Raw genomic sequence first — 16,068 nt, 5'->3', positions numbered from 1 at the left:
TAGGGTATCGCAGGATGACCACCCCGTGTCTCCTTTGACTTGATCTTTTCCAGCCTATAGCCATGTAAGATACCTTCTTGGTCCGTGACTCCTGAAATGTCAGAGTTTAAATGTTTCCTAAGGGAAAAGAAAAATAAAGAACATAATAAAATTAGAGTGAGAAAAACATCCATTTAAGCCAAAATGTCTGCCAGTATAAGGTCTTTTACTTACTTAGCAATATAATCCAACAAATTTCTACTTTATATCCCTGTAAACTGAAGTTCTACATTACACACTGAATACAATTTGAGTTTTAGAACTTCAAGCTTCCTTTTTAATATATTTTCCAAAGAAGATAAATGTCCTTTTAATGCATCAAAATCCAAAGCCAATATAGTTAATTGTAATGAAGCAAATATAAAAAATAAACATAACTATGATTCCCTTATGGCTCTAGGTATACTTAAAGTTTAGTCAGACAGCTGGCTATGGGGAGGATCCACCACCGACTCATGAATAATAATGCCCTGGCGGGTTTCAGCCATGGATACTAGCCATGGGGTGTCACTGCATGCTGATGGTGGGGCAGTCATTGGGGTCGATGAGCTTAACCACTGCTTTTGAGAATTAGGTACTAAAAGGGTCAGATAGGGAGGGGAAGAGGTAAACATAACATGAAAAACAACATCTTGTTGAATGACTAATGAGATTTGTCATCCTACATTTTTTATTTGATGAAGAGGGAAAAGAGGAGAATACAGAGAAGAGTGAGAAGGGATAAAGGTTGCAAAAATGGAAGATTAAGTGAAAGAGAAGAATGAATAAGAAATAGGAAATGAGATTAAAAAAATAATGAGAAAAACAGAAGATATTTTAAGAGGTTAAAGAAAAACAAAAGTATCTTCCCCAGTACTAAGACAAAAAAGAGGAGAAAAATCCCAGGTATCTATCACTCACTACCACATCAGTGAAAAAACAGTCCCCAAAACTGGTAGAAGCAAAGTGGAGCTTTCATGTTGGCTCACGTGTATGTGAATGCAAGAGAGGATTCTAGTAGAATAGCTCTCAAGGTTGAGACTGAGATTACAGAGTACAGAATGTCTGACATCACAATAACTACTAGTGAGATAGCTACCTTCCTTCTGTCACAAGTAATCAACTAGAAATGTTATACGTAAGAAATTTAATGAAGTTAAATATTTTTAAATTAAAATTTTTATCTATCTCAATATTAACTTTCATTTTTGGAATGGGCCAAGCAATATCCCAGTTCCACACCATGAAAAAATTATGATCTATTTGGGCATTACCATGTGGCTTTCTTTACCTACTACGTACTACTTATTAAGTAAAGGAATTAGGTAGGCCTATATGACCTGACATAGAAGTTAATGAAATACTGATTGATTATAGTTTAAATAATTTACAGATATGAATACACAAATGATACCATATTTTACTTATACACTTATTCACATGCCCATACCTACTTACTCATCACTCTCAACTCAGGAACACTTATCGTACAAATTTGTAGAAAATTATCTCAAGAGCTAAATTCACTTTGCTATGATGGCAGTCTGGGGCAAAGAGAAACTATTCAATCATTGTTTGCCAAAGTCCTCACATAGAATGTGCTATATACGGAACACATAAACATGAGGAAAGAAGCTTTTACCCTAATTGAGTTTTCAATTTAGGGGAAGAGTATGTTATTTAAGGTGAATTTCTGCTGGCCAATCCAGTATAAAATCCATTATATAAGAATAAATTTATATTTCATATCATATGAGTCATGAGGTAGCAGCTAAGTCAGCTTTATGATTTATCAGAAATCTGAGTTCCTTGTATCTACTTGGAAAATTTTGTACTTGACATTCATCCTCGAGATGACTGAAAGATGCTTTCTCTATTCCAAAGAAGAAATGAAATAGGGCAAAATCTCATACCTTCCAGCTGAGTCAGACATTTAAGTCTCAATAAGTAGCCTTTTCTGACACTTCCAGTGCTCCCCATTGTATTTCTCCCTTTATTTCGTACCCTGTGCAAGGAACTACTCTTATCAATTCAGCCTTACAATAACACTCAAACATTTTAAAGTAATAAATTTGTAAAAATGACCACTCACACACAAGAGGAGCACAATGCTATAATAATGAACTATGGAAAAACTATGGGTATTAAACTTACGCTTGAATCAAAATCTGAAGGATGAGTAAAAATCAAGCAAACAAAATTTGAGAAGGGAGTTACTACTCTTTAAATAACTCGTTGAGAGGAAAGAAAGCATGTGGTATCCAAGGCATTTAAAGAGAGCCAGTTAAAAGAAAGTAAAAAAAGAGAGGGGGAAGCATCATAAGGGCAGAGAAGGAGATGCTTACTCAATATAACCCTGTGAGAAATTCTCAGCGCACCCTCTTCCCCCAGCAGTGGTCATGAAGTTTTATACTGGGTTTTTAATTATTTTTAAAGGTAACAGAAAAATATTCAAGGACTGAGGTGATATCAAGATGGCAAACTAGGAAGCTCCAGGATCCCGTCCCGCATTCCAACACCAACTCAACAGTAATATATTAATTCAAGTACCTTTGTGGGAGCTCTGGAAACCAGTCAGGACCTGAAGAAAGCAACCAAGCAAGTGCACAATCAGAAAAATCCACACTCAGGATCTTAAGAAATTCCATAGAGCTCTTGTCCCAACTCCTCCCAGTCTCAAAACCCTGCAGTTGGAAAGAAACAACCTATCCCTGGTTCCTCCTACAGGATGGAAGAAAAAAAAAAAAAAAGAACCAAATGTTTGCCGTTTTATGGACTGATGGTAGCCAAAGGGTTGGTTTCTGTCCTTACTGACTGAAAGCTTAGAAAGGTTTGGAAGCATAGTTTGGACATAGGTTGGAGGCCACTGAACAATGGCAGGTGCCACAGCATGTGAAAACTGCCGGAATAGTAAAGACCTGCAAATGGCTGAGTACGAGAGATTACGGGAACAGGAATATAATGGAACACCTCAGGCCTTAGGAGAAACAAGACTGGGCCTCTTAGAAAATAAGACATGTAAAAGTAGATGTATATAGGACACAACTGACAAAAAACTACACGTGGAAGCCTACAGAGGCACATACCCAGAAAAGGCCTGAGAAGACCCAAATCTTCTCTCCATAATAGTTAGTAAATGTCTTCTCCTGCACCAACCCAGACTGCAATGTTTATTACAAATGCCAGATTTTCAAAACAGAGATAAAAAGCCAAGACAAAAATCAAACAAACAAACAAAAACAATACAACAGGAAAGCATGGCCTATTCAAAGGAACAAAATAAATCCCCCAAAAACCAACCATTCAGATATTAAGTCTTTGGACTTACTTGACAAACAGTTTATATCTTCTGCATTATTGCGATTGTTTGGCATATAACAATAAATAAAGTTAAAGTGTACAATGTGTTCATTTAATACACATATGCTAGAGTTGATTCCCAACAAAGAGTTAGCTAACTCCTCCATCATGTCACATAGTTAACCATTTCTTTCTGTGGTAAGAACAGTTATGACCTACTCTCTTAGCAAGTTTCAAATGCACAGTACAGTATTAATTACAGTAACCATGCTGTATCTTGATCCTGCCACAGCTAATTCATGTTATAACTGGAAGTCTGTACCCTTTGACCAACATTTGCCCATTTTCCCCACTCCCTAAGCCCCTGGTAACTACAACCCTATCTGTTTCTATGAGTTCCGTTTTTCTAGTTTCCCTGTATAAGCAGTTACGGTATTTTGCTTTCTCTGCCTGACTTAATTAGGATAATACCCTTGTGGTTCATCCATGTTGCCTTGCCAAATGGCAGAATTTCTTTCTCCCTCATGACTGAATAATACTACACTGTATAGATAGATAGATAACATGATGAATGGGTAAAGATGCAGCGTTTTCTTCATCCATTCATCCCATGAATGGGCATAGATTGTTTCCACCTCTCTCTCTCTCTCTTTTTTGTTTTTTGGTTGCATCGTGCAGCATGCAAGATACTAGTTCCCCAATCAGGGACTGAATGCTCTTGAAGCGCGGAGTCCTAATCACTGGACCACCAGGGAATTCCCTGTTTCTGTATCTCGACTATTGTTTCTATATCTTGACTGTTGGAGATATTGCTTTGTATTTTCTTTCTATATATCCATAGAAGCTCAGTTGCTGGATCATATGGTAGCTCTATTCCTAATTTTTTGAGGAACCTTCATACTGTTGTCCATAGTGGTTACACCAACTTACATTCCCACCAACAGTGTAGGAGGTCTCCCTTCCTCCACACCCTCTCCATTACTTGCTATCTCTTGTCTTTTTGATGATATTATAGCCATCCTAACAAGTATGCAATAATCGCTCATTGTAGTTCTGTTTTGCATTTTGATGATGATTACCAGTGTTGAACATCTTTACATGCTTTTGTTGGCCATCTTATGTCTTCTTGGGAAAAATTCCTATTTAGTTCCTCTGCCCAGTTTTTAATCACATTGTTTATTTACTTGTTTTTGGCATTGAGTTATATGAGTTCTTCACATACCTTGTATGTTAACCCCTTATTAGTTGTATGACTTCTCTCATTCCATACATGGCCGTTTCATTTGTTGTTTCTTTTGCTGTGCAGAAGCTTTTTAGTTTAATGTGATCCAATTTGTTAAGTTCTGCTTTTGTTGACTGTGCTTTTGGTGTCATATACAAAATGATTATTGCCAACACCAATATCAAGGAGGTGTTTCCCCTATATTTCCATCTAAGAGTTTTATCGTCCCAGTTCTTAAAGACTTACTTAAATCTGTAATTCATTTCAAGTTAATTTCTGTGAATAGTGTAAGACAGGAGTAAAATTTCATTTTTCTCCTTATGGTTATCAGTTTTCCCAACACCATTTATTGAAAAGACCATTCTTTCCCCATTCAGCATTTTGGTTCCCCTGTCAAATATTAGTTGGGAGATTTATTTCTGAGTTCTTGATTCTGTTCCACTGATCTAGGTGTCTGCTTTTCTGCCAGTATTATACTCTTTTGATTACTCTAGCTCTGTGATACTTTGGAATCAGGAAGTGTGATGCCTCCAGAAGATGCCTCTTCTTTCTCAGGATTGCTTTGGCTACTCAGGGTTTTTGTTCTGTAAAAATTTTAGAATGGCTTTTTCTATTTCTATAATAAAAGACATCAGAGGAACCTCCCTGGCGGTCCAGTGGTTAAGACTCCGTACTTCCACTGCAGGGGGGCACAGGTTGAATCCCTGGTTGGGGAAATAAGTTCCCGCACACCGCATGGCGTGGCAAAAAAAAAATTTAAAGCCATTGGAAATTTGATAGAGATTTCATTCAGTCTATAAATGGCTTTGGATAGTATGGGAAATTCAATTAATTATTCTGATCTAAGAATATGGGATATTTTTCCATGTTTTTCCTAACTTCATCAAAGCCTTTTTGTTTTAATGTACAGATCTTTCACCTCCTGCATGAAATTTATTTCTAAGTGTTTTATTATTTTGATGCTTTTTGTAATTGGACTATGTTATTTTTTTCAGATGTTTTGTTGTTAGTGTACAAATATGCAATTATATGTAAATTTTGTACCTTGCAACTTTAATGACCTTGTTGACTAGTTTTAGCAATTGGTGGTGGACTCCACAGGGTTTTCTACATATAATATCAAATCACCTGCAAACAAAGATAATTTTACTTCTTCCTTTTAAATTGGGTGCCTTTAATTTCTTTTTCTTGCCCACCTGTCCTAGCTAGGACTTGATGTACAATGTGGAATAGGAGTGGTGAGATTTTACCCTTTCTGCTTAGAGTATGATGTTATCTCTGCGTTTGTATATGGTCTTTATTGTGTTGAAGTATATACCTTCTGTACCCGGTTTATTAGGTATGTTTATCATGAAAAGACATTATATTTTGTCAAGTGCCTTTTCTCCATCTATTGAGATGATTACATTACTTTTATCTTTCATTAATAATGCGGTGTGTCATACTTCCTGATTTGTATGTTTTGAAGCATCCTTGCATCCCAGGGATAATTTCCACCTGATCGTGGTGAATGATCCTTTTAATGAGCTATTGAATTCCATTTGTTAATATTTTGAGAAATTTTGTGTCTATCTCCATCAGGTATATGGGTCTATGGTATTCTTTTGTTTGTAGTGTCCTTATCTGGCTTTGGTATCAGAGTAGTAGCCTCATGAGATGAGTTTAGGAGTACTTCTTGTTCTTCAATTTCTGGAATGAGTTGGAAAAGGACTGGCATTAATTCTTTAAATATCTAGTAGAATTTATCAGTGAAACCATGTGGCCCTGGGCTTTTTTGCGTTAGGAGGCTTTTGATTACTGATTCAATCTCCTTGCCTGTTATTCGTCTGTTCAGATATTCTATTTCTTCATTATTCAGCCTTGGTAGGCTGTATGTTCTCAGAATGTATCAATTTGTTGTCATAAAATTGTTCACAATAGTCTTTTAGGATCTTTGTATTTCTGTGGTATCAATTGTGATGTTTTCTCTTTTCCGATTTTATTTATTTGAGTCTTTTCTGTTTTATTCTTAGTTAGCCCAGCTAAAGGCCTCTCAATTTTGTTTATCGTTTTGAAAATCTAGCTGTTAGGTTCTTTGATCTTTTCTTTTTTTTTCTGGTCTCTATTTCATTTATTTCTACTCTTTGTTATATCCTTCCTTTTTAAGAAATTTTGGTCTTAATTTGTACTTATTTCCTTGAGGTGTTTGTTTATTTGAGATCTTTCTTTTTTCATAATGTTGGCATTTATTGCAATAAACTTGCCTCTTAGAACCGCTTTTTCAGTACCCCATTGGTTTTGATATATGTTTCCATTTTCATTTGTTTCAAGATATTTAAATTTCTTCTATGACTCACTGTTTGTTCAGAAACGTGTCGCTTCATTTCCACATGTTTGTGAATTTTCGAACTTTTTTTCTGTTATTCATTTCTAGTTTCATACCATTATGGTCAGAAGAGATTCTTGGTATGATGTTAATCTTCTTACATTTGTTAAAACTTGTTTTGTGGCCCATCACATGGTCTGTCCTGGAGGATGTTCTGTGTGTGCTGGAGAAGAATGTGTATTCTGCTGTTGTTGGATGGAATGTTCTGAAAAATGTCTGTTAGGTCCATTTGTTTGAGGTATAGCTCAAATCCAATGTTTCACTGTTGAAGTTCTGCCTGGATGATCTATTACTGTTGAAAATGAGGTAGTGGAGTCCCCTACTATCACTGTAATATGTGTTTTTCTCCCTTCAGATCTGTTAGTACTTACCTGATATATTCAGGTGGTCTAAGGCAGGGGTCCCCAACCCCTGGGCCACGGACCAGTACTGTTAGGAACTGGGCTGCGCAGCAGGAGGCGAGCGGCAGGGGAGGGAATTAAGCTTTGTCTGCCGCTCCCCGTTGTTCCCCATCGCTCGCATTACAGCCCGAACCATCCCCTCCAACCCGCCCCCACCCCCACCCCCCGCAATTTTTCCCAGTCCGTGGAAGAATTGTCTTCCATGAAACCAGTCCCTACTGCCAAAAAGGTTGGGGACCGCCGGGCTAGATTATGATCATCTTTGTTTCATTAATGTTTTGGCTAAAGTTGATGTTGTTTGATATAACTATAGCTACCCTGTTTTCATTTGGTTTCCATTGAATGTCTTTTTCTATACTTTTACTTTGAGCCTATGTGTGTCCTTACAGGTAAAGTGAGTCTCCTGTAGGCAGCATGTAGTTGGTTGTCTTATTATCCAACCAGCCACTCTATGTCTTTTCACTGGATGATCCAATCCATTTACACTTAGATTAATTACTGATAGGTAAAGACTTACCAATGCTGTCCTATTATTTTCTGGCTGTTTTGTACTTTCACTGTTCCTTTCTTCCTCTCTTGCTGCTTTCCTTTGTAAATTGATGATTTTCTGTATTAGTGTGCTCTGATTCCATTCTTTATCTTTTGTGTATCTACTGTAGATGTTTGCTTTATGGTTATCATAAGGTTTATATAAAAATATATGTTTTACAGATAATTACATAATTTTATATATAATTATACACATATATATTTTATTATTAATACTATATATATTTATGTTATGACACGTAGGGGAACTTCAAACCCACTTCAAGGTACACTGGCCCAGTTCTGCAGACATCGGACCCAGCTAGGAGAAACCAAATGTATTTCAAGTGACCCATAATCAAGTGGCTCTAAATCCACAAGAAGTACCTCAGATCCAGATCCACTTCAGGGCAAAGAAGACTAACTTCAGGAATCCAGACTCAGTTTAGGCATTCCTCAGCAACAGACCTGGAAATCAGAAACATACTGCAAGTTCACAGGGTTAAAGATATGGGGCTCGCAACCTACTTAAAGGAATCAAGCCATCCTCAGGATACCAAAACTCGGTTTGGAGGACATAGATTCAACTCAAGGAAACCAGAGGTTTCTCAAGTGTCCTAACACACCTCTAGAGACCCCAGATTACATCAAGGGACCAAGATTCAATTCACACACTCCCAGATATCAATCTATGAGGTCCCCAGACCCACCCTCGGAGCACTAAGACATATATGGCTAAACACAGACTCACCTCAAACAGACCCAAATTCAACCCAGGCTCTGTCCACAGGACCCACACTCTGATTACAAAAGCTGACATCAGTTCATGGGCACCAAACTTAGTACATGCATCCCCGGAAAATACTCCAGAGGACCCCAGACACACCTCAGGGACCCCAAACTGATATCGGCCAGTCCTAATCCATCTCAATGACACAGACTTCCACAGACAACATATTGAAAGCCTAGAAACACCTCAGTTGATCCAAAGTCAACTCAGAACATTCAGGCTCACCTTTGGAAATCCCAGGCCCAAGCTTGAGAGGCAGATTCAGTTTGAATAGTCCCCAAATCCACCTCAGAATTGCCAGAACCACCTCAGCAGACTGCAGATCAATTTCAAAGGAACTTGGCTCAGCTCTGGAGACCCAGACACACTTCAGACAAACCAAATGCATCAGGGGGTATCACAGAATAATCTCAGGTGACCCATATTCATTGCCATACATATACCTTAGGGATCCTAAACCTAATTCATAGGAATGAGTTGGGTTAAGCTCAGGCATCTCCAGACAACAGCAGTGTCCTCAGATACTCAAAAGAACACTCAGATCCACCTACAGGTCCAAGACGTGTTTCAGAGTATGTTTGTTTCATACAAACATACCACTCAGGCAGGCCTACACACAGTCCTGGGAACCCCCAACAGGTAGCCTAGAATCACCTCAGATACGCAAACCTCTTTAAGCGCAATAATATCCACTTCATGAATTCAGACTCACCTCAAGCACCCCAGGCAACATACTTGGGAACTCAAAATACACCATAGGGGTCTAAGCCCCAACTCAGGGTAAAATACAGGGAGCCCACAACCTACCTAATGGGACTGAACCATCCTCAAGGAACCTCACTCAGGTCAGGGGAAACAGACTCGACTCAGGGACCACAGAATCACGTCAAGCACCCAAACTCTCCTCTGGGGTTCCCATATTCAACTCACACATGCCCAGACATCCACTCAAGAGACCCAGACCCCCCCCCACAGCGATCCAAGACCTACATACTGGAATCCAGATCCTCTAGCATGACCCCAAATATCCACCAACATTACCCCGAAGTACCTAGACTCAGGTCCCATAGGACCCAGGCTCAAATCAGGAGGTCACCTCATGGACACCAGACACAGTATATATAGACACATCCCCAAGTAACATTCCAAGAGACCCCAAACATACCATAGGTACCCCTGACACTATCAGAAAACTCTAACCAACTTCACACTTATGGTGGGCTTCTGCAGACAACATAATTGTCCTCAAAACCCCACAAGTGGCATGAAATAGGCTCAAGACATGCAGATGCACCTCTGCACACCTAGACCCAATACTCAGTTCAAACTGAGCAGACTCATTTGGATACTGCAGACCCACCGTGGAGATGCCAGATCCACCCCAGTGAAACCAGATCAACTTCAGAGTACCCCGGCTCGGTTGTAGAGACACTAGGCCCACATTAGAGAAATAAAATGCACCCGGCAGGTACACAGGTACACATTTGTCAGGGGACAAGGATTCAGTTTTAGGCCCCAGGCCTAGCACTGTATAGAACCAGTATTGTATAGGACCAATACTCAGCTCAGGTACTTCATAAATCTCCAGGGGATTCAGATACAAGCAGACCCATATCTACTAAAAGACACAAAACAGTTCAAGATCTGTCAGGTGTGCCCACACAACAGTTGAGGCAGCCTGTGACTCTAGGTAATTCAGATCTCTAGAGACAACTCAGACTAATCTCAGGAGTCACCTGACCCCCCTACACCTGCAACCATCACAGTGGACTTAGCTTTCCCCGGGCATCCCTGGGTATCCAGAGGGGCAATAACCCAAACATCAGGAGACTCAAACATCTTCAGGGACATATGGGAACTCAGGGAAGCCAGATTCAGCTCAGAGGACCAAAGACAATGTCAGACTCAAACTGCAACTCCAGTCTAAGAGGAAGGACATACCACCCTCCACAAGGAACCCACACCCACCGAAGGATATACAGACTCAGTTCTGGAGACCTAAATTCAGATGACGGGACATTAAGTTCAGAGAAATCTGAAAAATATGAGGTTCAAGGCAGAAATGAGGATTTGTCAGATCCAAATAAAGGGTCCTAAAAACCAATACAAGGATTTCAGACCAACCCAAGGGGATAAAGTCTCAATTCAGGTACATGAAAACAACACTCCAATAACACCACACTCAGTACAGGGGTGCTCAGGTTTGCCTCAAGGGACCACAGATCCACCTAAGGTAATCCGGATGCTACCCCAAACCGTAACGGTATCCAAATCCATCTCAGAGGAGGGCACACCAACCAGGAAGAAAGACAGAGTCCCACCAGAAAGTCCAGATTCATTTCCCAAGTTCCACACAGGAAAACTCAGACCAAATTCAGGTACACAAACTCAGATACAGCATTCACTGACATCACTTGGGGTGTATAAATATACCAGAAAAGGGCCCAAACATACTTCAGTAAGGCTGAAACATGCCTCCGGGGACCTGGACATACATCATGGACCATACAACCAACAGGAGAGTGCTGATAATTGTCATAACACCCAGACTCGGCTAAGGTACCCAAGACAACATTACCAGGGTTTTACACTCTCGTAGAAAGAACCAGGCCAGCCACAGTGGAACCACGCCCATATCAGGACACCCAACTCTGTTCAGTCATCCCCAGCTAAAACCCAAGGAGCCATGGACACTATAGGAAACTCAGACCTTCTCAGGAACTCAGACTCAGCTAAGGGATTTCAGACAACATGCCAGGTGGATACAGATCAAACTCAGAGTTTCAGACCAAGCTGAAAGGACCAATACCACTAAAGGGATCCCATACACAATTAATGGGACACAGACCCAGTACAGGGGATGTCAACTCTTCAGAGGCATCCCCAAACAACACCCCAATACCCACACTCAAAACATATGTCAGACCCACCTTAAGGGACTTTAGACTCACAAGGGACCTAAATTTATCTTAGATTAGACTCAGCTGAGAGGGGGAAGAATCACCAGGGGACCCCAGACAACGTGTCAGGTAGTCCCAGACTATACTGGGTCCAGACTCAAATGAAGGAGCCAAAACCACAAACAGTGGATGCCAGATCAACCTATGGATATATTGACTCAACTCAGGCATCTGCAAAGAATACACCAATGGCTCCACACTCAACATAGGATCCTCAGACCCACATGTGGGATCCAGTCTCACTCTAGAGTCCTAGATTCAGTTGAGGGGACTCAGATTCTACCTTCGGAGATCTCCAACCCAAACCAGAGGGGTGCAGAGTCACCTCAAAAGAGCACAGTCCCATATCATAGGAAACAATCATTTCCAAAGACCCAGGTACACTTCAGGAAATACAGGCCAAATTCAGCGTATGCAGAGTCATATCACCATAGAGTCCACTTTCACATCTAAGTGTCTCACAGCTATATCAGTAAGGCACAGAAATCCTCAAAAAAACACCAGAGAGACTCAGATATCACAAAATCCCCAGACCCACACCAGGGGGGTGCATACTCAGTTCAGGGATCACATACCCTCCTCAGGGGACTACAGACAGCTTCAGATACCCCAGGTAAGCTCAAGAGATCCCAAGCCACAATCAGAGAACACAAATGCACCTGTAGTTACTGCAGATGCAAGTCAGGTGACCCAGAGTCAGTTTGGGGGCCAGTGATCTATGTTAACAGATCCCACACCCACCTTATGAGATCCCAATTCAGTTAAGGCATGCCCAGGCCACATCACAGGGGTCTTAGACCCTTATATGAAGACCCAGTCCCACCACAGTATACCCATACCCATAACAGGGAACCAAAACCTATTGGGCCCATTAAAAACCGCAGGTAAACCAGATATTCTCAGGATACCCATACTTAGATCGAGGACCTCAAATTTCATGGTAGGTGGCTCCCAGCTCAAATTATGGATCTTCCATCCACATAAAGATGCATGAAAAACTAACACAGAAGATGACAAATCCACATAAGACATTTAGACTCAGCACAGGGACCCAATCAGCTCAGCTCAGTTATCTCCAAACAATACCTGAACGTGTTCACACTCAACACAAGGAAACCTAGGTCCACCCTAGGTGACAAAGACCCTCCTCAGAGGTCCAGACTCAGCTCAGGAGATCTACATTCCTGAGGGTAAGCAGACTCAGTTCAAGGAACAAGGGACAATACCATAGAAGACTAAGCTCAGGAGATGCAAGACCTACTACAGTAAACCTCACACCACTTAGGGCACTCAACTCTGTTCAGGCATCTCCAGATAAAGCCCACCCACTGCAGGGACTCAGTACTCCTCAAGAGATGCAGACTTTGTTCAGGGTGCAACAGACAATATGCCAGGTAGCCTCAAAACCAAGTCAGGGAGTCTCAGGCCTAAATGAAGGAGCTAAGGACCCCACCACATGGGATCCCAGATGCACCCAAAGTGATACATACTAAGTACAGGGGACTCAGCCTAACTCATGTATTCCCAAAAGACACCTCACCAAGTCAGCCTTCAACAGAAAGGAACTCAGACCACCCAAAGGGTCCCCAGATGCAGGTGAGGGAACCCTAGGCATGTCTCACATGTCCCATACTCATTTCTGGAGGCCCTGAGAAACAGCAGGTGACTCCAGAGAAACTCCCTGAGTTCAGGACACAAAGAAAGGGCCAAGTCCTCCCACAGAAAATCACAAATTGAGGGGACTAAGACTCACTTCAGGCAACCACCACCAATACCCTGAAAAATCCACACTAGGAGTAAGGGGTCTTAGACCTACCACAGAGAGTCTAGAATCAGCACAGGAGTCCAATACTCAGCTAAGGATATTCCAGATCCAACACAGGGGTATCCACAACAAACTCAAAAAAACACAGAAACACTTTAGAGGATCCAGATTCACTTCTGGAGGCACATACCTCCCCCCCCCATAGGAGAAACCAGACACCTTTCAAGTGAGGAAATAACAGGTAAGCCATACACAAATAACACAGAGGTGCAAATATTCCCCTCAGAGGACCCCAGATCCACCTCAGTGAATCTAAGACACAACTCAGGGAGAGCCAGGTACCCCTGGGAACTCCGGTTCCAACTCAGGAATCTCTGACATACCTAAGGACACCCAGAGTCAGTTCAGGTATCAATATACAAGATATATAGGACACAGAACAAACCACAGAGGGCTCAGACCCATGACGAGATCCACCCAGACTTCATTCAGGTGAGAAACACCTAACTCTAGCGACACCTAATAGACTACCAGGAACTGTGACTTATCTCCATGAGACCCAGACTCACCTCAGAGAATATAAACAAATCTCTGGGTGCCCCAGACCCAACTCAGATGACCCAGACTCAGTTTCTGGGCCTGAATGCTACCTTAGAGGGTCCATACTCAGCTCAAGTATTCCTAACCAATACCCTACTGGTCTCAGAACCTCACAAGAATGCCACTCAGGCATTTCCTACACTTGAAACATACTTCAGGGAACCTAGACACTCCTAAAGAACTCCAGTCTAAGCTAACCAGACTGAGACCTTGGAGAGCCGACCCTACAACCACTTGAGCATCTCAAATTTGTTCAGCCATCCCCACCAGGACCCACCTCAGAGGGTCCAGCGATCCTCAGAGAGGACACTGTTTCAACTCACAGAATTCTAGACATCATGCCGAATGGACCCAGACGAATTCTGCGCAGCCCCAGACCCAGATGTAGAAGCTCAAGGCCCACAATGGATCCCAGTCCCACCTAAGGAGACACAAAGACTCAGCACAGAACCCAGACTCAGGTCAGGCACCCCCAAACAATATACCAGTGGGCCCATATTCAACACAGGAGAACTCAGGCACTCCTCAGAAGATTTGTATTCAGTTCAAGGGATCACAGTGAACAATACAGGTAATCTCAGGCCAAATTCAGTGAGTCACAGCCCTAAACAAGGGGCCAATTCCCCTCACAGCAGAACCACCTGATGGACTAGGACTTGACTCATACCTGAATAAGCCACACCTTAACAGGCTCAGATTTAGCATATGGGATACCAGAACCAATTCGGGAGACCACAGACCAGATGCTCCAAGCCCTGCTCAGGAGAGACAGACTCAACAGATCAGGCGTCATCTGGGGAACTCAGAGAAGCTAAAGAGTTCCTCAAGACAACTGGAGTGGCACAGGTCAAATTCAAAGGAAAACAATCCCATATGAGAAGACCTAGACTTAATTCTGGAGACCTAGACCCCCCTAAGGAAAACCCAGACACAATTCAGGGTTTAAAGACTCACATAAGGCATGCTACATAATAATCCAAGGAGTAAAATTCTTCAAAGGACACTGTACCTGTCTTAATGACCCCCAAGCATACATCAAAGGATCACAGGGACCCTAGACCTGATCAGGACTTAGATACTCAGCTTAGCCCTCCCATAAAACAGCTGAGTTGGGTGTGCATACTGGCCAACATCAGGCAATCCTGACCCAATTCAGAGACCTGACTCAGATTACTCAGATATTACCAGATAACACACTTGTGAATGCAAAACATCACTCAATGTCCCAAATCCGTCTCAGGATATCAGACTCAGTTTATGAAGACTCAAGTCAGGGAACCCAGACCCACCAATGGGACACAAACCCTCCTTGAGGAATCCTGACTCACATTACGGTACTAAGATCCAACCAACACAGTCATCCCAAGAAAACAGTCTATGAGATCTCACATTATTCGGGGAGCAAAGGGCTCCCTATATTTGGGAACCAACAGTCAGCTTCAGTATCCACAGAAGTGATTGAGACTCTTCCCACAGAACCAGACACACTTCTGGAGATTCTGTACTCAAATGAATCATAAGACTCTGTTTAAGAATCCCCAGAAAGCATCCAAGGTGACACCCTAGACATTTTGCAGGGCCCTAATACCCAAGCAGAATATCCAGACTCAGTTCAGGGACTCAAACTCAACTTAAAGAACCCAGACCTGCCTTAGAGACCTTAATCCTCCCCAGTGGACCCCAGACCTACAACACAGGACCTAGACTCAATTCACTCATCTCTAGAAACAATCAGTGGATTCCCAGACCCACTCCATAAGCCACACACATTCAGCAGGGAACAAATATTTCCAGGCACAACTTAGACCTTGTCAAGGGACATGGCTTAGTTCAACAGACTGAAAACCCCACTCCTAGCAACATATGCAGCTTAGAAACCCCAAGAATACACTCCAGGAAATACTAGATCCTCCCCGCAGGACCCACACTTAGCTCAGGAGAACCCAGTTTCACCATAGTTGACGTTACACCTACCGTAGCAGTCCCAACTCTGCTTAGGCATTTATAGATAATCGACTTCACTGTACCCCAGATTCACCTCAGCAGCCCCAGATATCTCAAGGGCTTCAGACCTATCTCAGTTGGCCCAAGACTCACCATAAAATGAGCATTATATCTC

The sequence above is a fragment of the Leucopleurus acutus genome, assembly GCF_964270905.1.
Source record: "Leucopleurus acutus genome assembly, chromosome: Y".
Classification (NCBI taxonomy): domain Eukaryota; kingdom Metazoa; phylum Chordata; class Mammalia; order Artiodactyla; family Delphinidae; genus Leucopleurus; species Leucopleurus acutus.
The sequence above is the reverse complement of the archived record's forward strand: the minus strand, read 5'-3'. Positions refer to the sequence as shown.